The sequence below is a fragment of the Macaca fascicularis genome, chromosome 15 (assembly GCF_037993035.2).
Source record: "Macaca fascicularis isolate 582-1 chromosome 15, T2T-MFA8v1.1".
Classification (NCBI taxonomy): domain Eukaryota; kingdom Metazoa; phylum Chordata; class Mammalia; order Primates; family Cercopithecidae; genus Macaca; species Macaca fascicularis.
In genome coordinates, this window is record NC_088389.1 from 103,185,531 (window position 1) to 103,213,349 (window position 27,819).

General features: G+C 41.1%; 1 long non-coding RNA gene across 1 annotated transcript in view; it reads right to left on the reverse strand.

Moving 5' to 3' along the window:
* Positions 1–21,258, reverse strand: part of LOC135967582 (uncharacterized) — a 63,423-nt gene extending 42,165 nt beyond the window's left edge. The window contains exons 1-2 of the long non-coding RNA XR_010581743.1: positions 20,543–21,258; positions 13,592–13,668 (exon numbers count right to left, since the gene is read on the reverse strand). This is a non-coding gene — a long non-coding RNA (uncharacterized lncRNA). The remainder of the gene's footprint in view (positions 1–13,591; positions 13,669–20,542) is intronic.
* Between the last annotated feature and the right edge of the window lie 6,561 nt (positions 21,259–27,819).

Here is a 27,819-nt window from a genome sequence, read left to right on the forward strand (position 1 = left end):
GTTTGAGACCAGCCTGGTCAACATGGCAAAACCCCTTCTCTACTAAAAATACAAACGTTAGCCCACTGTGGTGGCACATGCCTGTAATCCCAGCTACTTGGGAGGCAGAGGCAGAAGACTCGTGTGAACCCAGGAGGCGGAGGTTGCAGTCAGCTGAGATTGTGCCACTGCACTCTAGCCTGGGCGATGGAGCCAGACTCGGTCTCAAAAAAAAAAAAAAAAAAAAAGGAGAAAAGAGCTGACTTTTCCCAAGCAAGAAGAAATTCTGCCAGCCAGCTGCCTTTGGATTTCAACTGCAACATTAACTCTTCTTGGGTCATCAGCAGACTGCCTTTGGACTAGAAATGCAACTCTTTCCTGAGTCTTCAGGCTGCTGGCCTTCACCATTAGATTTTGGACTTGCCAAGGCTCCACAACTGCATGAGCCAATTCCTTTAAATAAATTTCTTTCTGTATATATACTCATCCTATTGGCTCTATTTCTCTGTAGGATCCTGACCAAGTAAGGACACAGTGAGAAGACAACCATCATCAAGCCAAGAAGATGGGAGAAGAAACCAAACCTGCTTATACCTTGATCTCAGGCTTCCAGCCTCCAGAACTGTGAGGAAACAAGCTTCTGTTTTTTAAGCCACCCAGTCTGTGATATTTGTTATGGCAGCCCTGGAGAACTAATACATATTTTGCATAATACAGTGGTTACAGTAGGTAGCACTATAGCTATCGTCATAGTATATTAAGGTAGTAATGTAGTAAGGTAGCGGTGGAAGTCTAGTAAAACAGTAATAAAGATATAGTGAGGTAGTAGCAGTGTGGTATGGTCATAGTAGTGTTATAGGATAATAGCAATAGGGTAGTTAGGTAGTAGTAGAAGTATATTAAGAATAGTAAAAATGGGCTGGGCTCGGTGGCTCACGCCTGTAATCCCAGCCGAGGTGGGTGGATTGCTTGAGGTCAGGAGTTCAAGACCAGCCTGGTCAACATGGTGAAACCCCGTCTCTGCTAAAAACATGAAAATTAGCCGGCGTGGTGGAGGGCATCTCTAATCCCAGCTACTTGGGAGGCTGAGGCAGGAGAATCGCTTGAACCCGGGAGGTGGAAGTTGCCAAAATCATGCTACTGCACTCCAGCCTGGGTGACAAAGGGAGACTCTGTCTCAAAAAAAAAAAGGTAAAAATGTAGCATGGTAGTAGTCATGTGGTATGATAGTAGTGTGATAAGGAAGTAATAGTCCTGAAGTAAGCTAGTAGAAGCATAGTAAGGGAGTATTAGTGTAGTAAGGTAGTAGTAGTGGGCATGACAGTAGTTGTGTCATAAGATAATAGTAGTGGTATGGTAGGTAGTAGTGTAAGTATAGTAAGAGTAGTAGAGGTGTAGTAAGGTAGCAGTAGTGTAGTATGGTAATATTAGTGTGAGAAGGTGGTAGGAGTGAAGTAAGGTAGGAGTAGAAGTGTAGTAAGGTAGCAGTAGTGTTGTGGGAGTAGGAATGGTAATTATCTTGCTGATTCTTTTTTTTTTTTTTTTTTTTTGAGACACAGTCTCTCTGTGTTGTCCAGGCTGGAGTGCAATGGTGCGATCTCAACTCACTGCAACCTCAGCCTCCTGGTTCAAGCAATTCTGCTTCCTCAGCTTCCCGAGTAACTGGGACTACAGGCACCTGCTACCACGCCCAGCTAATTTTTGTGTTTTTCGTAGAGATGGGGTTTCACCTTGCTGGCCAGGCTGGTTTTGAAATCCCGATCTCAGGTGATCCGCCCACCTCGGCCTCCCAAAGTTTTGGGATTACAGGAGTGAACCACTGCACCTGGCCTATCTTGCTGATTCTGAGCCTGGCGCTATACTAATCACCATATGTAGATTTATAATGCTTAATGCTTACAATAATGATTTCTTTCTTTCTTTCTTTCTTTCTTCTTTCCTTTTCTTTCTCTTTTTCTCTCTTTCTTTTCTTTCTCTTTCTCTCTCTCCCTTCCTTCCTTCCTTCCTTCCTTCCTTCCTTCCTTCCTTCCTTCCTTCCTTCCTTCCTTCCTTCCTTCCTTCCTTCCTTCTTTCCTTCCTTCCTTCCTTCCTCCCTCCCTTCCTTCTTTCCCTCTCTCTCTCTCTCTCTCTCTTTCTTTCTTTCTTTCGAGACAGTTTCACTCTTGTTGCCCATGCTGGAGTGCAGCGGCACGATCTCGGCTTACTACAACCTCTGTCTCCTGGTTCAAGCAATTCTTCTGCCTCAGCCTCCCAAGTAGCTGGGATTATAGGCATGTGCCACCATGCCCGGATAAATTTTTGTATTTTTGGTAGAGATGGGGTTTTGCCATGTTGGCCAGGTTGGTCTCGAACTTCTGACCTCAGATGATCCACCCACCTTGGCCTCCCAAAGTGCTGGGATTACAGGTTTGAGCCACCGTGCCCAGCCAATAATACCATTCTTGTTGAAAGATACTTTGAAGAGGGTGCTTTAATTTTTGTCCCTATGATACATATCAGTAAAATAAGACTCAGGGAGGTTAAATAACTCATCCAAGAATATCCGACTAACAAGTGACAGAACCAGGACTAGGACCCAGATCTGTCTGACTCCACAGCTAAACATCTTTACTATTCTGTTATTTTAATGCCTTCTTACAGAGAGGAGGAAACTGAGGCTCAGAGAAGTAAACAAGATCATTTATAGTCTCCCAGCTATGTCAGACTTGATATTAACTAAGCATCATCCGACTTCATCCCAGGAGCTCTTCATAACTCTACCCCCTTAACAGAGTACCCATAAACTTTGAGATGTTATTTCTGACTGCGAAATAGTCACATCCCTTCTTGCTGACAGCAAAATTAGACTTCAAGTATAGAAACACTACTATCTTCAACAAAAGACAAGAGGTTGATTCTTTCTCCAGACAGGGAAAACTGGGACAAGTGATTGGGAAGTACCCATTGCACCTGTTATGGCTGTGGCTTTTGCTTTGCTGATGGAAAGGTGAGGAGAGTCCTTTTACTTTTGGTTAGACTTTGTGTTACAAATCAGGCCTTGTCTGTGGTGTTTACCCTCTCATCATCTTAGGGATGTAGCTTCTTAGGCTACTAGCACCTGCTTATCCTTTCTTTTTTTTTTTTTGAGATGGAGTCTCACTCTGTCACCCAGTCTGGAGTACAGTGACACGATCTTGATCTCGGCTCACTGCAATCTCTGCCTCCTGGGTTCAAGCAATTCTCGTGCCTCAACTTCCTGAGTTGCTGCGACCACAGGTGCATGCCACCAGGCCCTGCTAAGTTTTGTACTTTTAGTTGAGACGTGGTTAAACCATGTGGGCCAGTCTGGTCTCCAACTCTTGACCTCAAGTGATCCGCCAGCTTTGGCCTCCCAAAGTTGTGGGATTACAGGCATGAGTCACTGTACCTGGCCTATCACATCTTAATTTATCCAGATGGAATTGTTCTTTTGTTTGTTTCACTCGGTATACAGTATGTGCACCACCATGTGTATGTATCCTAAAAACTGAGCAGAAACCTCCATTAAAAATATCAAATATTTCAGCTGGGTGCGGTGGCTCATGCCTGTAATCCAAGCACTTTGGGAGTCTGAGGCGGATGGATTACAAGGTCAGGATGGTGAAACCCCGTCCCTACTAAAAATACAAAAGTTAGCGGGGGGCGGTAGCGGGCGCCTGTAATCCCAGCTACTTGGGAGGCTTAGGCAGGAGAATCGCTTGAACTGGGGAGACAGAGGTTGCAGTGAGCTGAGATTGCACTATGCCACTCTAGCCTGGGCAACAGAGCAAGACTCCATCTCAAAAAAATAAAAAAAATTAATCATCCCTCACTTTAGTCAACACCTTGGTAAACATGAATTCAGGGTGAACCCGAGTCCAAGAGAAGAGCCAATTTCCCTACTTCTCTGAGTGGTTGTTTCTCTAATGTCAATCATCAATATGATTAATAATATGTATTTTAAAATTGAGCTCTGATTTTGCATGGCAGTTTTTAGAAATTATGTGATTAAGCCTGTGGTCATTACTGATAGTAATTTAATTAGTTATTCCTTCTCTTTGAAGAAACTTGTTTTTTTTTTTTTTTCTTGGAACTTGGAAATAACAAATTAGTATCAAATATGTACCTGAGGTGTTGAGAACATGCTTGCTAAGTCCATGAATGAATAAATAGAAGGCTCCTGGGAACATATTTTGTATTTGACAAATATGCATAGACCTCTTTTCTGCCCTTGGGTAACTAAGCACCTAATGTGACAGATTTAATTTTTTAAATTTTTTCCTGCTTGTAATAATCAGAGAAAAACAGCATGGAAGGAATCTACGTAAACCACATCTAGCAGTGCACTATTTTCCACTCTCATTCTCAGTGGCCTGCCTTCCCCAGTGCTTTTTTGTAATTTAACTACCCAAATTTATGCACAAAAAAGTCTATAAGTAGTCAACACTTCTATGTTGCCCAGAAACTGTGCAGGATACTGTTTGTCTGAACAAACCTATAAGAAACATTTTAGGCTGGGCGCGGTGGCTCAAGCCTGTAATCCCAGCACTTTGGGAGGCCGAGACGGGCGGATCACGAGGTCAGGAGATCGAGACCATCCTGGCTAACACTGTGAAACCCCATCTCTACTAAGAAATACAAAAAACTAGCCGGGTGAGGTGGCGGGTGCCTGTAGTCCCAGCTACTCCGGAGGCTGAGGCGGGAGAACGGCGTAAACCCGGGAGGCGGAGCTTGCAGTGAGCTGAGATCCGGCCACTGCACTCCAGCCTGGGCGACAGAGCCAGACTCCGCCTCAAAAAAAAAAAAAAAAAAAAAAAAAGAAACATTTTAAGGGAACTCTACATCCAAGATACTGTTCTCAGCATAGGAGGTTGCCTATAGGCCTGTTTTAAATTTTCTTCCTTTGAAATACCGTGGTAGATACCCACTTGTTGTTATGTTCCTATGCACATAGAAGTACTTGAGAAATTGAGGTATTTCTCAAGTGTGAGACTGTGAGTAAAATGCCCAGTTACTTATGATCTGTGGCCACTTGGCATCAGCTGAGATCAGACATCCTGAGGTGGCCTTGTGGGGCCTGTGTGCAGGAGTGGGGAGAGGGTGAAGCTGGGCAGCACTATTTTGTCCTGTGGTCCTAGTGTATGAGTGATCAAGGAAGAAATGGAATAGCCTGAATCATGTGGGTATGGGCTAATCCATGACTGGAGCAAAAAGTCAAAGAGGGAACCCAAGATTTGATGTAGCACCCCAAAAGTTCAACAAGGCTATATGTACCTGTGAAGAAATCAGAGGGGACAAGAGCTCCATGTTTTGCATACAGAAAAAGTGGAGAAGTGGGTGGAGGAAGCAGACCTTCGACTGAGGAAGAGCTGTATACCCGAAAAGTCCCCTCTCACCTACTGCTGCCACAGCACCTCCTTGCCAGCACCTTTACAAACCCTCTCTGGACATGTTTTAAAGTGATATTGAATAAACTGGCATTACTGAGTTGATGTATGTTTAATCAAATAGCTTAACATTAATAAACTCGGTTCTATTCCCAGGGTGCTTATTGAATGAAAGATACCTAGCATTTGTCTTGCTGGTGTGTTTTGTTCTTGCTTGTATAGTGACTTTGGGTTTTGAGTTGTAGGCACTCTCCTTGGATGCTGCACATGGTCAGAAATCAACCCTGCTTCTGGCTTTATCAGTGAATCTGTTAGAAGCCTTTTCTAAGCCCTACGTCCCCAACCTTACCAACTTGCCTTTTCACTGGGTCCCCATAATACTCTGCTTATCCTCATCATAATCTGAATATATTATATTAAAGTCATTTGTTTACTTATTTATTTCCTACACTGGACTGAGTTCTTTGAAAGTAGAAATGATGTTACTGTATCCTCTAGTTTCAAGCACAGGGTATGGCAGCAATTAGTGCTTCATAAATGTTTGCTGACATTAAATTGGGTCTAAGTATAAATGGGGGAATCTTAAAAATCTAGGAATTTTGTTTAGTTTTGAGTGATCAAAATTTTTCTCCTATCAGGTATCTCTCCAGCCAAGGAAGTAACATCAGATGACATTGATATTTTTATGAGTTTGAACCCAAAGAGACTAGACTTCCCATAAAGTATGTCAACATTTGCAGAAGTCCTGCTAACTCTTTCTTTCTTTTAAGACATTGCTATACCTGAAATCTGTAGGAAATTAATACATTCTGAGGGAATTGTCCCCCTGAAGTATCCCTTAAAGTATAGGTTAATGAATACAAAGGGTAGATTTTACTTTATTCACCTCCCGTGCATAAAGAGTATATTTATACAACTGTATATTTCTTTTTCTTCTATTTTTTTTTTTTTTTTGACAGAGTCTGGCTCTTGCCCAGGCTGGAGTGCAGTGGTGCAATCTTGGTTCAGTGCAACCTCCATGTCTTGTGTTCAAGCGATCCTCCCACCTCAGCCTCCTGAGTAGCTGGGACTACAGGTGCATGCCATCACGGCCAGATAATTTTTGTGTATTTTCTTTTTTTGAGATGGGGTTTCACCATGCTACTTGCTGGTTTCAAACTTCTGAGCTCAGGTGATCCACCTGCCTTGGACTTCCAAAGTGCTGGGGTTGCAGGTGTGTGCCTGGCCTTAAATTTCTTGATATATGTTTATTTGTAATTGTAATGATTCCCCCCCCAATATTATGTGAAGAGTGTTCTGATGACATATTAGCTTGCTAGGGTTGTCATAACAAAGTACCATAAATGAGGTGGCTTAAACAACAGAAATTTATTATCCTCACAGTTCTGGAGGCTATAAATTCAAAATCAAGGTATTGGAGGGTTGGTTTGTTCTGAGGACTGTGATGAAAAACCTGTCATGGTCCTCTTTTTTTGGCTTGTAGATGGTTATTTCTCCCTGTGATTCTTCATGTTGTCTTACCTCTCTCTCTGTGGATCTTTGAGCCCAAACTTCCCCCTTTTGTAAGGATACTAGTGATACTGGATTAGGGCCCACCCTAGTGACCTCACTTTAACTTGATTACCTCTGTGAAGACCCTGTCATCAAATAAGGTCATGTTCTGAATTACTAGGGGTTAGAACTTCAATATATAAATTTTGAGGCGGCCACAATTCAACCCATACTCAGTTTAACCATAACTTACTATACGTTAAGGTAGAATCATGATGAAACTAGAGGGGAAATTGATGTCTCACAGGAGATCCTGTACTTGGAAAAAAAGTGCATGAAGTAATAGCAATTTAGATAATCTCCTTTTGAGGAAGTGATGAGTGAGCATTCAGTAAAGGAGTTCCATTGTGTTCTATGGGGGCATTTTAGAAAAAGGCACATACATGGAAAAAACCTGTAGGGGTAGCACAAGGGGATGGGAGATCCTAGTTATTTAAGGAGATATGGCCACTCAGGAGCCTTCAGTTCAGTCCTAGGCATACTCCTCAGTTTCATTTGGGACTCCACCCATTCCTCAACCTCATATCATTTGATTGACGCTGCATAATTTCCTCAATCCCAAACTTAAGGTATGACATGTGGCCAACGCTAAGCCAGTTGTGTTTTCTTTCTCTGAACACCAAGTGAAGTGACTTGTGGACAAAACAGTGACAATGGTTGATGGTCATTTATTTATTCCAGTAGCAGCAGCCTGAAAAGAAGGTCAAGTAACTCTGGTGGCCTTCGATTCTGCCTTGTTTTGGTTCTGAGTTTGGTTCTCCAGCCTACCTGTAGATTCTGTGTACTATCTGACGTCTTCATAACAAACCCCATCCCATATATATATATATTTTTTTTTTTTAAGATGGAGTTTAGTTCTTGTCACCCAGACTGGAGTGCAATGGCACTTTCTTGGCTCACTACAGCCTCCGCCTCCCCAGTTCAAGTGATTCTCCCTCCTCGGCCTCCTGAGTAGCTGGGATTACAGGCACACACCACCACGCCCAGCTAATTTCTGTATTTTTAGTAGAGATGGGGTTTTGCTATGTTGGCCAGGCTGGTCTCAAACTCCTGACCTTAGGGGATCCACCCACCTCAGGCTCCCAAAGTGTTGGGATTACAGGCGTAAGTCACCGTGCCCAGCCAACAAAACCCCTTTTGCTTAGCCAGGGCTGATTCCTGATGCTTTGGGTGGAAAAAATCTTAATTGCTATAGTGTTTTCTGAGGGATAATACTTGGTATCTTCCATAGTTATAGACATTGTCTATACATGTTTATGAGCCTTGAGATAAAAATGAATAGTAACAAATAGATTCCCCAAATAGGCCCTTTTAAGATTTCTTTTGGAAAGTATATATATATATACACACACACACACACACACACACATGCATACATATGTATATAGATGTATGCAGACATATGCTATATAAAGATATATTATGTAATATATAAATACATGTTAAATATATTTTATATGTAATGTATTATAAATATTTAAATACATAATACAGTCGTTTTCTTTTTTTAATCTTAATTTAAAGCAAACCTATTTGGATGAGAATTGTTTTGTAGAAAATAATGAAAAATAATGAAATTATTAAAACAATTTGTAGAAAAATAATGAAGAAAAATTTGCCATTCTAGCAAATAACACAGAAAACCACACATATCTGTTTCTAGTTTTCTCCACCCTTTCACACACACACACACACACACACACACACACACACACAGAGGTTCATTATCAAGTTATAGTGATTGGTAAGTTAAAGACTCAGTTTAATGCTTTGGTTGGAAATAGAATTGCAAACATAACCTTTATTTTGTGAATCTACCAAAGAATAATTGTGTCTATGTGCAAATTAGGATCAACAATGGAGTTTTGTTCAGAGTCCTGTTGAGATCCATATTGACTAGTCAGCCTAAGTTAGAAACTATGATGCAGGTATCTGTCAAGTGCTTAACAACAAATCAAACATGTACTGAATGTTTATTATGCTCAAGGCACTGAGCTTATCTGCAATGATATAAGGGCAAATAAGAACTGGGCTTAGGCTTTAAGGAGTTCATGAAATGCAAAAACATATGAAATCTGAACATATTTGTGGAATTACCAACATATTTTTATTGACGCTGAAGCACTAGTACCATCAATAGGGTTAAGAGTTTTTACCTTGACTCAGACTGACAGGTCTGAAGCATAGACTCCAAGAACAATTTCTTGGGCTACTAACTTTTGTTGCTCTGAATATTAATTGATATTTGAGTTTTAGTTGTGAGATACGTATGATATTTTATGTAAAGGCTTATGTGCAATCTTTATAGAGATCAAAGTGGGTACTTCTATCCAGGGCAACAGGCAACTATCTAGAGAATTCTCTAAATTCGCTCTTCTATTTTGCTTATTGTTTTTCAACTTATGCTTCATAAGACAAACATAAATGCTGAGTATGTTGAAAACATGCTAGATGGAAAGTCACATAAGAACTAGTTGGAAAGAGGCAAAGTAGTATAGTCAAAGTAGGCAAACCAGCCCCTCCACTTACTAGCTGATTTGGGGCCATCATCTGGCCCTGGGAGGCACAATTTTCTCCATTGTGTAACAGAAATAGTAGCAATTCCTTCTTTATCTTTCTCATTGGGCTGTGCAAGTCTCAAATAAGAAAATACTGTAATCTCTGAAGTACTACACAAATGTGAGTCATTACAGTTAAATGATGTCACAGGTTAGATTAATTATACTGGAAGATTTTCAAAGCTATTACTGTTACTCTGTAAAAGTCTGAGTAGACAAAGACAGCATTCACATTCACATAGTTTTATCTTTCAGAAGAGTGTGGGAGGGAGGTGGGACAGAGGAGCTAGAGGAGAGTCCAAGTTGAAAATATGAAATTTATAACACAATAAAATGCAGTGAACTGAAGGACTTGGAACAAACTAGCTGCATTTTCTTTATCGTCTTCATGATCTGCTTGCAATGGATTTTCCAAAATTACCCCCAAAGCAAGAAAAGACACTGAATGATCCAGGTAGATTTGAAAACTAAGTTCTAAAAAAATAAGAAATGCATTAATGGCTTGTCCCTTGTAAGGAAATTAAATAAAACAATCAAAGTGTATCTTCCACTGCCTAAAATAGAGAGAATTCAACCATTTTATAATTGTGACCTTCACTGTAATCTTAGCTGATAAGTAGATTTGAGGAGAAACTAAACTAAGAGGTACTGCTCTCCTTTCCATTCCTCTGACAAGAACAGAAAGTCTGAGTCATAAAATAGAGGCCTTAGCCACTAGTTAGAATTTCAGATTTGTCATTTCTGTGGAGTCATTTTAAGAACTGATATATTTTTTTAAAACCCTAGACATTTAATGCCTGATGTTTTTGAGGAATATGTGTGTGTGTGCATTTGTGGATTCTTACATGGGTTGACTCTGTGTTTTTGGTGGTTCATACTCTTCAAACACTTTAGTCTGAAGCAAATTCACCCCCTGTAACATATCCTGGCCTCATTAAGAAAGGCAAAATCACTGAATAAATTATTTTTGTTTTTCTGTGTCCTGTCTCAGTGCTCAAGTTTTCTACTTAATTAGTCAGTGGCTGGATTTTATTTATCTGGCAAGGAAAAGTCAAACATCACAAACATTTAATTAAAAGTTTATCTTAGCAGATACTTATATTTTGAATTCTAATGTACATGTGACCCTTTTGCAAACTATGGCCATCTGAGTACTTGACCTTATGTGTGAAATAGTTAAGCTTTCCTATGCATAACCACAAATTTATATTTACTTGCAGAGTCAGAGACATGCTTTTAATACATAGAAGGTCAACCAATAAAGCTGCCTGTTTATCTGTTTTTGCTATTGTCCCTCCCTTTTTTCTAGTAAAAAATTTTTCTTCATCAAAATGTTTGAGTAGGTTTAAAAAAAAAAAAAAAACAGAGTTACAGAGTTGCCAATTACCAATTATCTTTCCTCAGAGCATTAAAAAGCTAACACTAGTGAATAGATGCTCTCCACTTCGTATTTAGAACTTCACAAATTCTTCCCTGATAATAATGCAGTTATTTATTTAGTATAAATGATCCAATTAGCCTGTAGAAAAGGAAAAAAATAAGATAACAATAAATAACAGATTATTTGGAACTATATAAACAGTAGGTCCTGATGTACAAACTTAGGATACAAATATGTTCATATATTTTTTAAAAAAATTATTTGAATTGACCATTCTAGCCCCCATAAGACTTACTAGCAAGAATCTGGTATTTCTCCTTGTGATTCCACTCCTCCAAATAGTGTAAAAATCTCAGTTCAAAGATAGTGATGGGGATGGTGGTGTTAGGTCTGAGCTGTTGCTTCTTGCTACTACTTGATATCATAAATGAAGATTGGTCCCATGCAGTCTACACTGCTACTAGAATGGTCTGGTTGGCCTGGGTCCTTGACCAGGCCTTGGGTTGGGTCCCAGGGGAACAACACATTTTGGCTTACACTTTTATTTATTTTTATTTATTTATTTGTTTATTCATTTATTTGAGACAGAGTTTCACTCTGTTGCCTAGGCTGGAGTACAGTGGTGGGATCTCAGCTTACTGCAACTTCTGCCTGTCCTTGGGTTCAAGTGATTCTCATGCCTCAGCCTCCCGAGTAACTGAGACCACAGGTGCATGCCACCACACCTGGCTAATTTTTGAATGTTTAGTAGAGATGAGATTTCACCATGTTGGCCAGCTGGTCTCGAACTCCTGACTTCAGGTGATCTGCCCACCTCAGCCTCCCAAAGTGTTGGAATTACAGGCATGAGCCACCGTGCTAGTCTTAGTTTACACTTTTGTGCTGTCAAATCCATCTACTATGTTAAGGTGCCTAGGTTGGGGGAACTTCCAGCATTAGTCACTGCTCAAACAAGCCCTCTCTCATAAACATTTAAACCCAGGTGGTAGCCTTGCATCACCTGTCCTCAAAGACCCTGCCAATTTTGTACTTTATTTTCCATGATTAGCATTTTTCATTTTGAATATTGTCCAGAGTTCAGGGACTGGGATCTTTATGCAGATTGGGCCACCTGCATCCCAAGAAAAACCTCTGCTTATCAGCATATGGGCAGATTTACTCAGCTCCTGGAAAAAAACCAAAGGCCTATGCTCTTCTCTCAGGACACTGGGTGAATACTTGCTCTACCTTTTTCCTTAACTTAAATAAACAAACAAACAAAACCCTTAACTGTTCTACCCCCAACAACTGTAATATTTGGAAGCATTTACAGCAGAAAGATAAATACACATGTACTTTGAGCAAATGGCCTTCTATTGCTCTTGTGTGTCATTTTGATCTGACCTATAATGTCAAAGCGTAACCACACAAAATAAATGGTTTAGTAAATTCAATTACTGTGGATACCCAAACTGTATAATGAATAATATTTCAGATACATTTGCTAGAAAATTGCTTTAGTGCTTTTTTCCATTTGGTCATCTGAAATATCTGACCTTTATCCCAATACTTTGTCCAAAGAGGAGCTATTGTAACATTGGAAGACCAGAGAATTCAAAGTGGAGGGATTAAAAAACCTCTTTTTGCGTGGGTGTGGTGGCTCACGCCTGTAATTCCAGCATTTTGGGAGGCCAAGGCGGGCATATCACTTGAGGCCAGGAGTTTGAGACCCTGGCCATCATGGAAAAACCCCATCTCTACTAAAAATACCAGGAAAAAAAAAAAAAAAAAAAGCCGGGCCTGTAATCTCAGCTACTCAGGAGGCTGAGACATGAAAATTGCTTGAACTCAGGAGGAGGAGGCTATCATGAGCCGAGATCATGCCATTGCACTCCAGCCTGGGTGACAGAGCAAGACACTGTCTCAAAAACAAAAACAAAACAAAACCCAAAAACCCAAACACCAAAAAACAAAACCCATAAATAAATAAATAAACAAATAACAAACTTCTTTCTAATTTGGGTAACTGCATATACTCTACTATGTTCACTCTATTGACATAAAAATTCAGCAAGCTATATTTATCTTCAGTGAAGTCTCATTGACATAACCAGGATTAAAATTAGCCCTTGAATTTAAAATCTCAGTTTGTAGAGTAGGTTACATCACAGTTAATAGTTACATGTGGCACAGTGGCAGAAGGAAAATTGCTCAAACCAGAGCCATTCATCAAAAGAAGGAGGTTCCTGTAACAACCACATCAATAAAATTTTCCAATGTTAAGAGAAGAGGAGAATTATGTTTCACTAGATAGAGAAAACCAAAGGCATGTGGTTTCATGACTTTCTCGCCATTTAATTTCACAGTGAATGTCTAATTCAAATTCTGGACCTTTTGATGGGAATAATCTTTAGCAAAGCTACAAATGCTAATAATTAACATATTTCTTACAATGGTAATTGCTGTTGTGAAGGAAATCACCTCTGATTCAAGGCTGAATTTTGGATAGTTTGGTGGCATAGAGTTAGGTGGCATAGAGGTAGATGATACTCCACTTCCCTAGGAGTCTATCTTTGTAATTACTGATCTTAAGAGGATATTGAGAAACTTCCTGAAAGAAAAAATGAACAACTTAAGGGTAGTTCACAACTGGGGTTCAGATGCACACAGGTATGTCTGGTGGATTCGGGGCTGGGGTGTGTATGTTTTGGAGGCGGGAGCACAAGCTGACCAATTTCATGAAGTCTTGGAGGGAGTACCTGATAACAGAATTCACCACGAGGACAACGTGCTGCTGGACAAGTCAGACTCCAGTATAGGCCAAAGGACAGAGGGTCTGTGAGTGAAAGAAATATTAAAGTGTGGCAGCTAATACCTGAAATTAGCCCTGATAAATTCACCCTGTATGTCACTCCAAGGAGAAAGAAAAAAACGTGTTTTTCACTGCCTTTGTAATCCTACATCCCAGGCCCCTGATTTTTTTTTTTTTTTCCATTCTTCTCACTGCTGTCCACCATTTTTGAGAATCCCCAAGGACAGCATAACACACAGAGCAGATTCTTTCACTTGTCTCTCTCTGTGAACATTATTAGCTGGAAACAATCTTGGGAGGGCAAAAACCAACCAAACAAACAGAAACAAACAAAATAAAAGACAAAAGCGAGGTAGGAGCATGGTCTGCATAGTTCTGGCACTGTTCACAGCAGCACCAATGTAGGTGGCAGTGTGTGATGACCAGGAATGATTTGTAAGACATTCCTTAGTGATTCTGCCATACTGGGCAACTCAGGGGAGAAAGGATCTGAAAGGATCTGGAATCCTTCAAGAGCAAGTCCAAATTTATTTTTATTTTATTTTTTATTTTTTTTTTAAGATGGGGTCTGGCTCTGTGGCCCAGGCTGAAGCACAGTGGCACAATCTTGGATCACTGCAACCTCTGCCTCCCAGGTTCAAGCAATTCTCTTGCCTCAGCCTCCCAAGTAGCTGGGACCACAGGTGTACACTGCCGTGCCCGGCTAATTTTTTTTTTTTTTTTTTTTAGTAAGATGGGGTTTCAGCATCTCTCAAACTCCTGACATCAGGTAATCTGCCTGCCTCGGCTTCCCAAAGTGCTGGGATTATAGGTGTGAGACACTGTGCCCAGTCACAAGTCCAAATTTAACTGAAAATTTGACATTATTTGTATCCACAAACTAATGAAGTTACTAGACATTTGGGTGAATATTCATTATCATTTTATTGCTAGTTTTGTGATAACCTTTGTGGGACAGATCTTGATTCATGACTGAAACAGAACTTTAGCTCACTCTTCCATTCCAAGTTATGTAATAATAGCTGTATTCAAACATACACGCACATACGTACTTAATAATTTTAAAATTTTGGACAGTTCTACTTCTTAAGAAGTGAGCTGACTGGGCGCGATGGCTCACACCTGTAATCCCAGCACTTTGGGAGGCTAAGGTGGATGGCTAAGGTGGATGGATCATTTGAGGTCAGGAGTTTGAGACCAGCCTGGCCAACATGGTGAAACCTCGTCTCTACTAAAAATACAAAAATTAGCTGGGCATGGTGGCAGGCACCTGTAATCCCAGCTACTCAGGAGGCTGAGGCACGAGAATCGCTTGAACCTGGGAGGTGGAGGTTGCAGTGAGCCAAGATCATGCCACTGCACTCCAGACTGAGCAATAGAGTGAGACGGTCTCAAAAAAAAAAAAAAAAAAAAAAGAAGTGAGCTTAACTGTTTCCACAGATTGTGTTCTTTTGCTAGCTATTATAATGCTGTACAATGAAGCCAGTTGAATATACCCATTAGAAAAGCAAAAAGTTTTGATATGAGAGAAGGTGGAACAGAGGGAAAATATATATAGATATTGTAGGGAGATAAAAATAAAAATGATAACTATTGAAATACACAGATTTTTTTCTTTTTTTTTTTTTATTGAGACGGTGTCTCACTCTGTCACCCAGGCTGGAGTGCAGTGGTGAGATCTTGGCTCACTGCAACCTCCGCATCCCAAGTTCAAGCGATTCTTCTGCCTCTGCCTCCTAAGTAGCTGGGATTATAGGGGCCCGCCACCATGCCTGGCTAATTTTTGTATTTTTAGTAGAAACTGGGTTTCACCATGTTGGTCAGGCTGGTCTCGAACTCCTGACCTTGTGATCTGCCCGCCTCAGCCTCCCAAAGGGCTGGGATTACAGGCATGAGTCACCACACCCGGCCGAGATGATTTTCAAATGTACGTTTTATGTCTACATAAGATTCAACATCAATACAAAACTTAAGTTTTATCAAACCTCTATGACATGTCTGAAACTGTGCTAGAACCTGAGATGCAAAGATAACTAAGTCACAGATTCTGGCATGATGAATTGTCCAACTTAAAAGGGAATTAAGTGGGTAATAAGTGTAATAAATAATGTAAAAGGAATACTGTCTGACACAGAGGAAAGAGTGTAGCAGCTTTTGGGAAAGTGGTTCGAGATGGCTTCACAGAAGACTCTCTTAGCCTTGGTTTTGAGGGTGGAATAGGTAAAGAAGGTTGTTTCAGTTAGGAAAAACTGCATGTAAAAAAGGAAGCATAAACCAGATTTTTACTCTCTGGATGAAAATCCTTGCAGTTTTCCCCATGGTCTATTTGGAGAACCACTACATACTAGAAAGCTAGTATGAGAAAAATTCAGGGAGTGTTTTGGAGAGTGCTAGGGAATGAAGTTGGAGAGATGAATTCCATTCAGGTCATTGAGACTATGGTAAGGGACTGGATTTTATAATGTGGGCGATGAGAAACCATTGAGGTGTTTTAAGTAAATATATTTAGTCATGAGCTGAAAAAGAAATAGCACTACCAGGCATCCATACAAATGACCTTCTTTCCTACCTCTGTCCCACTTGTCTGTAGAACCCTTTCTCATATGCACATTTGCATGGTGCATAATCATCTTTTCTAAAATTCGTGCTCATCTTAGCCCTTTGATGTTATAGGTATTGATTGTTGAATAATAGATTTCATTTCAGTAGTCCATTCTTTTATGATGTTATGATTTTTGCCAAGATAAAAATGTTTTCAAGTTGAGAAACAGTGTATGGGTTCTCTATTTTATTATTATTATTATTTGAGATGGAGTTTTGCTCTGTCACTTAGGCTGGAGTGCAGTGGCGCGACTTTAGCTCACTGCAACCTCTGCATCCTGGATTCAGGCGTTTCTCCCGCCTCTGCCTCCTGAGTAGCTGGGATTACAGATGCGCACCACTACGCCTGGCTAATTTTTGTATTTCTACTAGAAACGGGGTTTCATCATGTTGGCCAGGCTGGTCTCAAACCCCTGACTCCAAGTGATCTGCCTCCCAAAATGCTAGGATTACAGGTGTGAGTCACCGAGCCTGGTCTAGGTTCTCTATTGTTAAGATCATTTTATTAAGTATCATTGTGGAAAATGGCTTGTCAGTAGAATCAGGTGCATCAGTATTTATATTGATAAAATGTGACCTCTTAAACTTTCAAACATAGTGAAGAGTATTTAAAGGAGAGAGTTTTACAGTTTTGCACTGCAGGAAGAAGATTCTAGGTTCGAATGAGTTAACTGTGACATGCGGGAATCCATAGCCCATTTTGGTTTTTCATATATTTTTAAACACGCTAAATTCAGAAAACAATGTTAAAGACTATGTTTTTGAAGAAGACATAGCTTGCTTTAAATTTAAAACACTGAATAGCAGAAATAAATGGGTACTTGAAGTAAATTAGCCTAGAATCACAAATTCTTACCCTAATTCAAAATGTTTCCGATTTAGAGAGAAATAAGCATACGAAGTGAGTTTTCATGGACTACCGTTTTTATACTGACTACAGTTTGAATAGTTATTTAGGAATTTCTGCCAATATTGTGAACAAATTAAGACTTCAAAATATCTGCTGTGCAGTGCCTACATATAGTGTGCATTCAATGAACATTTGTTGAATTATGACAGTTTTCACTGTAATAAATTGATTTCTTAAGCTGGATCCTTTTATTTAACACTCACAATTGTCACATGACCTTTGGAACTTTGGGATGATGGGGGAGTAGTGTGGAGAGTTAATGTTTACTATTGTAAAGAAGAAATCCATATTTTCTTAACAAACTTTTCACAAATGCTGTTCATGTCCATAATTAGACCCCCTTAGTGCTTCTAGATCTCATTTGATCTCACATTTAGTTCCACAGACATTTCCCTAGCACCTACGGCACTGGTTTTATTGTTCTGATGTGTGGGTTTCAGTTGTTTAACATGTGTGTCTAGAGTCTTCCATTATTTCAGGGCAGAGCTCATGTTTTTCTTATCCTCCTTCTTCCTTTTATCATTTTGTCTCTGTACCATCTTTTAACAGATCATAGGATATGGAATTCCAATTCCATATCAGCAAATTGCAAGTCACTTTTATTGAGAACACTTAGAAAAAAAGAAGTAACTGGGAGTTAGGAAAAGGGACGTAAGGAAAGGTAAATGGTGGCCCAGCTTGGTGCCTAAGGGCTCTGGCCAGGGTGTCAAAAGTGGGTTCCAATCCTCCCCTGATCACTCATTAACTGTGTGACCTCAGGCAAGGTGCTAAACTTATGCAAACCTCCATTTCCTCATCCATAAAAGGAGGATGACACTAACAACTATAAGGTGGTTTTAAAATAGGCTGGGTGCACTGGCTCACGCCTGTAATTTCAGCACTCTGGGAGGTTGAGGCAGGCAGATCACAAGGTCAGGTGTTCGAGACCAGCCTGACCAACATGGTGAAACCCCGTCTCTACTAAAAATACAAAAATTAGCTGGGTGTGGTGGTGTGTGCCTGTAATCCCAGCTACTCAGGAGGCTGAGGCAGGAGAATCGCTTGAACCTGGGAGGCGGAGGTTGCAGTGAGCTGAGATCCCGCCATTGCACCCCAGCCTCGGTGACAGAGCGAGACTCTGTCTCTAAACGAATAAATAAATAAATAAATGGAATAATACTTACAAAACCTAGCATGTAGTTATCACCAGATAGATGTCATGATTGGTATATAAATATGAATAAGTGAGAAGGTTTTTCCAGTAAAACATTGGGAGAGGTAAAGAGAGCTGAGGAAGCAACTACTGCCTTGGTATTACATTCTTTTCTTTATTAGAATGAGAACTCCGATGTGCTTCGGATGTCCTTTAGCCAGAATAACTTCTGGAAAGAGCCCAAGATATATTAACACATGTACTACAGAAAAGGTTTGAAAAGTAGCCCCTCACTTGTGCAAAGTAGGCCAGCATTCCAGAGAGCCTTTTGTACATTCACTTTTAAATTTCTGTGCCCCTAAAACCATGGTGTAAACTGAAATAACAGGACTTAGAGCTCTAAGTTATAAAAATCAGAAAAGACCAGACACATTTAAACAATGCCTCAGCATGCAAGCCATTTGTGATAAAGCAAATTAATTTCTAATTTTCTTATTGTAACTTAGGGGAAGTGATCTTTTGAAAAATTCATATTAAGCAAGGGATGAAAACAGGAAATGGATTTTGCAGTCTTCAGTCTTAATTTAAGATGCCAAATGGCACTGACAATTGCATGTGCTGCCTTTGTTTTAGTGATGGTAAAAATAAAAAACTGGCTGGGTGCGGTAGCTCATGCCTGTAATCCCAGCACTTTGGGAGGCTGAGGTGGGTGAATCACTTGAAGTCAGGAGTTCAAGACCAGCCTGGCCAGCATGGTGAAACCCCATCTCTACTAAAAACACAAACATTAGCCAAGCGGTAGTGGCATATGCTTGTAATCCCAGCTACTCGTGAGACTGAGGCAGGAGAATCGCTTGAACCCAGGAGGCGGAGGTTGCGGTGAGCTGAGATCACACCACTGCACTCCAGTCTGGGTGACAGAGTGAGACCCTGTCCCCCAAAAAATAAAAAAAAAATTAAAATTAAAAAATAAAAAAACAATTGGGAGTCTGAGGCGGGCGGATCACCTGAGGTCAGGAGTTGAAGACCAGCCTGGCCAACATGGTGAAACCCTGTCTCTATTAGCCAGGCATGATGGCAGGTGCCTGTAATCCCAGCTACTCAGGAGGCTGGGGCAGGAGAATCGCTTGAACCCGGGAGGCAAAGGCTGCAGTGACCCACGACAGTGCCACTGCATTCTAGCCTGGGTGACAGAGTGAGACTCTGCCTCAAAAAATAAAAATAAAATAAAACAATAAAAATTAAAAACAAACGAAAACCAAGCAAATAACAACAACAAAAGGCAAAAATAAAAATGCCTGTGAGAGATTTCTTACAGTCACTCATGATTAGTTTATGCTCCCAGAAGAGATATTTCTTCAATCAAGTCCCAATTTCCTCCTCTTTTATTGCATTGTTTTGTGAAGAAAGCTTAAAGAAATTAATTGTTGTCCTTGGATGTGAGGGAGGACTATACTATGCTTTCTCTAGAAGGCACTACTGTGTGTTTGAGTACATTTCTCAAATAATTAGTAGGTGTGAGTGGCTCCGCCAATAGACATGCCACATTTATTTTCAATGATCAGTTGAAAAACACACCTATAAGCTTATAATCGCTGACATTAACAAACAACAGGTATGAAGATGCTGTTCACAAAAAGTGCATGTAGTTCCATGTGTTTTATTTAATCTGTTTGAAATGAAGTTTGGCGTATCTATAGCACACAGCATGAAACATGTCATTTTGAATTTAACATTGTGCATAATGTATTCATAAGAATTATATTTATTTTTTAGCATTTATCTTCAAATCAAAGGTTAAAAGTTTCAAGATGCACAAAAGTGGTTAACCTTCTGTGAGAACTCTGAGAAATTACTGAAGACGTGAAAATGACAGGCTGGAGGAAGAAGTAAAGAACCTAGAAGGCCAAAATGGAATTCTAAGATGACATGGATCTTCATAGAAAAGAGAAAGGATTGATTGAAAAAATGAAAGGAAAAAAAAAAGGAATTATTAAACGGAAGCATTAGTTCAAGTAACGCCAAAACAATCAGCAAAGTAGATGTTAACAGCATTTCAAGTATATGTTACGAGTATGAGAAGTGCAATTCTAAATATTAGGCCCTTATGTTTTAATATATCAGCAAATACAGTATTTTGTTTCTAATTTAACAGATTTTTAAGAATGTTTTGTTAGTTGTGACATATTTCCAATAAATAATTATGTTTCAGAAGGACACTGGGTACAATAAAGTGGGTCTGACAATTAACTTACCTTTGAAACCTGAGCCCTTCGTTAGTCAATAGACTGGAACATGATTCTCCTCTCCCGCTTGGAGAATCCACAAGTTGTGTTTCCTTTAGGAACATTGGAAATTATTTTAGCCAAATGAAGAGTGTGCATTTCTTTGGCCAGGAGTTACCAGGCTGATAATCCTGATGCAGCGGTTCTCAAAGTGTCCTCAGAAGACCCGCAGTAGCACCAGCAGCACCAAAGGACTTGTTGGAAACACCAGTTTTCTAGGCCGGGCACAGTGGCTCATGCGTGTAATCCCAGCACTTTGAGAGGCTGAACTCCTGAGGTCAGGAGTTTGAGACCAGCCTGGCCAACATGGCAAAAACCCGCCTCTACTAAAAATACAAAAATTAGCCGGGTGTAGTGGCAGGCACCTGAAATCACAGTTAGTTGGGAGGCTGAGGCAGGAGAATTGCTTGGGAGGTAGAGGTTGCAGTGAGCCAAGATTATACCATTGCACTCCAGCCTGGGTGACAAGAGCAAAAACTATGATAAAAAAAAAAAAAAAAAAAAAAAGGCTAGGCGCACAGTGGCTCACGCCTATAACCCCAGCACTTTGGGAGGTTGAGGTGGGCGGACACTTGAGGTCAGGAGTTCAAGACCTGCCAACATGGTGAAACCCCGTCTCTACAAAAACATGATGGCGCGCACCTGTAATCCCATCTACTCAGAGGCTGAGGCGGGAGAATCGCTTGAACCCGGAAGGCGGAGGTTGCAGTGAGCTGAAATCGCGCCATTGCGCTCCAGCCTGGGTGACGTCACGAAAGAAAAAAGAAAAAAGCAACACCAGTTTTCTGACTCCACCGAAGACTTCCAGCCTCAGATACCATGAGGGCAGAACCCAGCAATTTGTGCTTTCACAAACCCTCCGGGAGTTGCTGAAATTTAAGAATCACTGCCCCCAAAAGTGGCCCTCATAACGAGATATCAGGTAAGGAAAGACGACATTATTACCTATGTGTAGTGTGTTAACACTCTTTATAAAACATGCGTGAAGACCTAAATCAAAGACTTTCTCCATGAGATATTCCCTAATCACATTAGTGAAGTAACACTATATTTCCTCTACTTTTCTACTGCTACAGAAATCTCCCCCGGTTAGGATAACCCCAGTTTCCTATTTATCTTTGTTTTTCCTGCAGTGCACAGCATGTCGCCCAGTAATTGATATGTTTAAATGTTAAAATTAAATGGAATGAATTCCTAAAATAAACAAATGTGGGACAATTTATTGCACTCTGTTCAAATTCCCATTTTGAGGTGGAATTCAAACAAACATGACAGTAAAGGCGGACAGTGAGCACAGGGACAAGAGAAAAGGAGAAAGGGAAGAAATACAGAGAACTAGATAGGAGGAAGTGTCAGACTGATGGGTGTAAGCCACCTCTACCTCTGGATATTGGTTTTCCTTTGAATTGTCGTATGTGCTCATATTGCTTATTAGTCATATCATAGAGCTGTCGGAAGATTCTTTTCAATTAAAATTTCAAATGTAATATTAAAATTGTTTGGATTCCTTCCTACTGAGCACAGGACACTGTCTGTGGAGCTGGTGGAACAGGACTGAATAGGACCCTACTTGAAAGGAACTCAGCCTAGTGCAGTTTCTCAACCTCAGCACTATTGGCCTTTGGGGCCCGATAATCCTTTTGTGTGAGGGGCTGTCCTGTGCACTGTAGGATGTTTAGCAGTATCCTTGGCTTCTACTCAGTAGATGCCAGAATCAACCCCCTCCCCAAGAAGTGATAATTAAAAATGTCTCCAGACTTAGCCAAATGTCCCCTGAGGAGCAAAATTGTCTCCAGTTGAAAACCACTGGGTTGGCCAGGCGCAGTGGCTCAAGCCTGTAATCCCAGCACTTTGGGAGGCTGAGACGGGCGGATCACGAGGTCAGGAGATCGAGACCATCCTGGCTAACACGGTAAAACCCCGTCTCTACTAAAAAATACAAAAAACTAGCCGGGCGAGGTGGCGGGCGCCTGTAGTTCCAGCTACTCGGGAGGCTGAGGCAGGAGAATGGCGTGAACCCGGGAGGCGGAGCTTGCAGTGAGCGGAGATCCGGCCACTGCACTCCAGCCTGGGCGACAGAGCGAGAGACTGTCTCAAAAAAAAAAAAAAAAAAAAAAAAAAGAAAAGAAAACCACTGGGTTAGCAGGAGAAACAGATAAAGAGATAGAAGTTTTCCATACACGATGATAATGCCATGATACCATAGGGCTGGCAGGAGTGAAGGGAAGAGCTTCTCACAAAGACTCGGGTGGATGCAGGGAGGAGGAAAATTAGGAAATGAGGTGGGCAGAGTTTCAGTTAGCCTGTGGGGAAAATGAAGGAGAAGGGATAAAGAAGAAGAGGAGGAAGGAGGGAGGAAGAGTGAAGAGTAATAGGAAATTATAGTTGACCTTGAACAACTTGGGGGTTAGGGATGCTGACCCCTGCACAGTCAAAAATCTGAGCTTAACTTTTGACTACCTTCAAACTTTCCTAACAGCCTACTGTTGACCAGATGCTTTACCAATAACATAAACAGTCTATTAACACATATTTTGTATGTTTTATGTATTATACACTGTATTCTTACAATAAAGTAAGCTAGAGAAAAGAAAATGTTATTAAGAAAATTGTAGGCTGGGTGTGGTGGCTTGTAATCCCAGCACTTTGGGAGGCCGAGGCAGGCAGATCACGAGGTCAGGAGATCGAGACCATGGTGAAACCCCGTCTCTACTAAAAATACAAAATATTAGCTGGGCATGGTGGCGGGCACCTGTAGTCTCAGCAACTTGGAGAGGATGAGGCGGGAGAATGGCATGAACCCGGGAGGCAGAGCTTGCAGTGAGCCGAGATCGCACCACTGCACTTCAGCCTGGGTGACACAGTGAGGCTCCGTCTCAAAAAAAAAAAAAAAAATTGTAAGGAAGAAAAACTGTATTTACTGTTCATTAAGGGAAAGTAGATCATCATAAAGGTCTTCATCCTTGTCATCTTCACGTTAAGTAGGCTGAAGGAGGAGGGGGAGAGAGAGAAGAGATTGGCCTTGCTGTCTTAGGGGTGGCAGGGGTGGTAGAGGTGCAGGAGGTGGAAGGGGAGGCAGGGAAAGGCAGGCACACTCGGTGTAGCTTTCACTGAAAGAAATCTGCGTATGAGTGGACCCATGCAGTTCAAACCTGACTTGTTCAGAGTCAACTGTACTTGTTCCAGGCTAAGAACAGAGAATAAAAAAATGCACAGAGGCCTGAAACAGCATATTATATTAAAAGAACTCAAAGGTGGTAAATGCTTTACTACTGAAGCATAAAGTGAGAAAGGGGAATCATGGGCTCTGAAATTGCAGCCACAAGTCTACAGAACACATTTTTCATAGCCCAAGGTCAGTCTTCTATTACCCTTTGCAGTGAGGTTATCATCATCCATTTTTCACTCGTCAGTGCTAGGGAGCCCATTAAATACTTGCCACTATACTTGGTCCCAATAGTTAATAGACTGCAGCATCTTTTATTTCTTCACCTAGCCTGAAATCAGTTGAGCTTTTGAAGAATCTTAGATATGTGGTTTTCTTCTTCACATTTAGAATGGGGCACTTAAAAAGATGCATAGTACTTGAAAATAGAGAAAGAAAATAGCATGTAGCAATTTGTGCCTTTATTCTGTCCAAACATCTCAAAAAGGAAAAAATAATTTTAAGGGTAAATATTGTTATCAATTTATCTGAGCTCTTTTGACTTCCTGTGAGCCTGAAAAAACAGGATCATGTCTTTTTAATATTTACCATAGTGCCTGATATGTAGGTGTTTGGCCAATGTTTATTAGATACATGTTCACTTTTATTATTAGTACTACTAACCACATTTTAATAGAGACTAATAATACCTGATAAACTTCTCAAGGATGTGATCTCATCTGATCACTATAACAACCCGATGAGGTAAGTGAGGAATAGTTGTTAACTCGAATACATGTTATATCTTATCCTTGACCCAGTATTACCCCAGTCATGCCTTCTTCTCCCTGCAATGAAAGAAAACAGATAAACACAAAATGTTGCATCCCATATAAGTGCTCATTCTTATGGTAGATAAGTAAATGGAAAAGATAGGTATGCATTTTCAATTTTTTTAAGTCCTAGAATTATAAAACAATAAAGAAGTGAGAAGGGAGAGAAATCTTAAGGGACCAACCTCTTGATTTTACAGGTGAAAAAACTAAGGCCACATAGCCATTTAGTGCAGAGCCAGGATTATAAACCAGATGTTTGGACTCCTCTGTGGTGGTGGACCTGAGGATATAACTAATTAGCGTCCTTACCGGAAAATTCCATGTATCTCTAAGGAGCAGATCACCACACACGTGCACAGCCCAAGCCTGGATTGTGGAGGTTTTTCGGGTAGACTTTGTCTTTAGTAGATAGATACGGTCCAGAAGAAGGCCAGCTTCAAGTATGTAAGAAAGGGCATATTCAAAACAAATACATGGCCGGGCACGGTGGCTCATGCCTGTAATCCCAGCACTTTGGGAGGCCGAGGCAGGTGGATCACGAGGTCAGGAGATCGAGACCATCCTGGCTAACAAGGTGAAACCCATCTCTACTAAAAAGTACAAAAAAAAAAAAAATTATAAGGGTGTGGTGGCAGGCACCTGTAGTCCCAGCTACTTGGGAGGCTGAGGCAGGAGAATGGCGTGAACCCGGGACGCGGAGTTTGCAGTGAGCCGAGATAGCGCCACTGCGCTCCAGCCTGGGCGACAGAGCGAGACTCTGTCTCAAAAAAGAGAAAACAAATACGTGTATGCCTATTCTTTTAAACCAGTACTTAACAATGGTATCCAGGTGTCCGAATATAATAGCTTATCTGTTTTATTTTTTCCAGAAAAGGAAACAAGGTCTTAGAGGTTACATTTTATATAGGATTTTGTTAGCCAAGTCAGCATCTGTTTGCATCTTAAAAATGAGTCATACCTATTCCTTGTAAGTAGGACAGGAGGGCAGCTGGAATTCCCCAGCTCACTCCTTGTCACTGCTTCCTGCCTCTGTTGCTCTTTGTCCTCCACAGCACGCTTCATTGGCTAAAAAGTGAACCAGATACTTTGTTACCTCAGGGCAGTTGTAAGTACTGAGTCAGACGCCTTAGGCTTGTGTGATGGGAAGTTTAGGGCGAGACCAATGTCTTACTTTAACAACAGTGTGAATAAGTTAATCTCTTTTGAGATTTTATTACTCAATATTCCACCCAGAAAGAAACACAGATGACACTCATCCTATCAAAGGCCATCTGGGACTGACAAATGCAGAGCTTGTTGTTGTAGATGACAAGGATCAGTGGATGGATCATCACTGAAAGAAAGGGAAACATTTTGAACTGTTGTGTCTCTCTCCTTGCTCACATGAAAAACAAAAAAATCCGGCCGGGCGCGGTGGCTCAAGCCTGTAATCCCAGCACTTTGGGAGGCCGAGACGGGTGGATCACGAGGTCAGGAGATCGAGACTATCCTGGCTAACACAGTGAAACCCCGTCTCTACTAAAAAATACAAAAAACTAGCCGGGCGAGGTGGCGGGCGCCTGTAGTCCCAGCTACTCGGGAGGCTGAGGCAGGAGAATGGCGTGAACCCGGGAGGCGGAGCTTGCAGTGAGCTGAGATCCGGCCACTGCACTCCAGCCTGGGCGACAGAGCGAGACTCCGTCTCAAAAAAAAAAAAAAAAAAAAAAAGAAAAACAAAAAAATCGTTGGCCCGGCGCGGTGGCTCATGCCTGTAATCTCAGCACTTTGAGAGGCCTAGGCGGGCAGATCATTTGAGGTCAGAAGTTCGAGACCAGCGTGGCCAACATGACGAAACCCCGTCTCTACTAAAAATACAAAAACTAGCTGGGTGTGTTGGCGGGCACCTGTAATCCCAGCTACTTGGGAGGCTGAGGCAGGAGAATTGCTTGAACCTGGGAGGTGGAGGTTGCAGTGAGCTGAGGTCGTGCCACTGCACTCCAGCCTGGACCACAGAGTGAGACTCCATCTCAACAAACAAACAAACAACAAAAAATCCTTAACCACAGACTAAGTAAGCATTATTACACAGAGTGTCATTCGCTAATCTTGCTTGTGCCTGAACTTTGAAAGCACCAGGCCCTTGCTTTGGGAGTCGGGGGTGTGGGGTGTAAGTGTGTGTGTCCTCTAGAAGGAGACAACACTGAGAACAGAAGGAGAGGATCTTGGAGATTTGTTAATTTCCTATTGCAGTTAGCCTTGTCTTGGGCTTTCACTTTGGCACTTAAAATAACATACATACTCCCTTGCACAGCTGTTATTTTTTTCTCTTCATGTGTACAACTTGAATTATCCAATGGCCTTGCTTTGAGGATATTCATCCTATCTTATTGATTCTCTCACTGTGTAGGACAATGGAGAACACAGTAAGAAAACCCTCAATGGATACTACTTACACTAAATTAACTATGAATTCAAAGTTTTAAGATGCTACTTAATCATATAAGCCTGGTTCTCCAAAACTTCATCTGCCATGGGAAAAATCAAAGCTTGTAAAATGATTAAACTTGTAAAGGAATTAAACTGTAGGATTCACTCATTTTATAATTGGTATTTTCACCCTAAGAGCTTTGTTTTCCTCTCTGGTGCTTAAAAACAAAGTAAAACAGACAAAACAAGATTAACTAAATTAAAACTCCCGTGACTTAAAAAAAAAATAGCCAAGAATAATGTGCAAGCGTCTAGTTAGGCCAACAGATGTGCTTAACATGTGTGAACTGGGAACACCAATGAACATGAAGGCTGAGGAAGAGCACCACCGCCTGCTTCTTTTCCTGCTTGTGTTCTTGCAGAGGGTCAGGCTTAGAGACCACATATGATCAGCTCAACACATGAGTCCACCAAGCAGCCCATGAGGAACTCTTCCTTCCAGAGTTGTGCACACCATGCAGTGTGGTCCACCTGCAGAAGCACAGAACAGGTGCTGCCTGGGCCAGAGGTCCATTCAGGTCATGGAATTGGTCTCAATGCCATTTGGGCATGAATCCAGGGTCCTGGGTACCAGATGCATGTTCTAGGTAGGGAGTGTTATGTACTAGGTGAGCATGGGGTTCCATTGGGCATGTTCCCTTGTCTTGTAGGATGTTAGCTCTGAGGGGCGTGGCTGCAAGAAGGCTAGCCTTGAGCTCTCTAAAAGGCAGGGCTCAGGACAAAGCTCCCAGTTGCTCAGGCCTGTGGGTAGTACTACTTAAAAATGCCCTTGAGAACTTCTTTAAAATGTAAATGTCTCA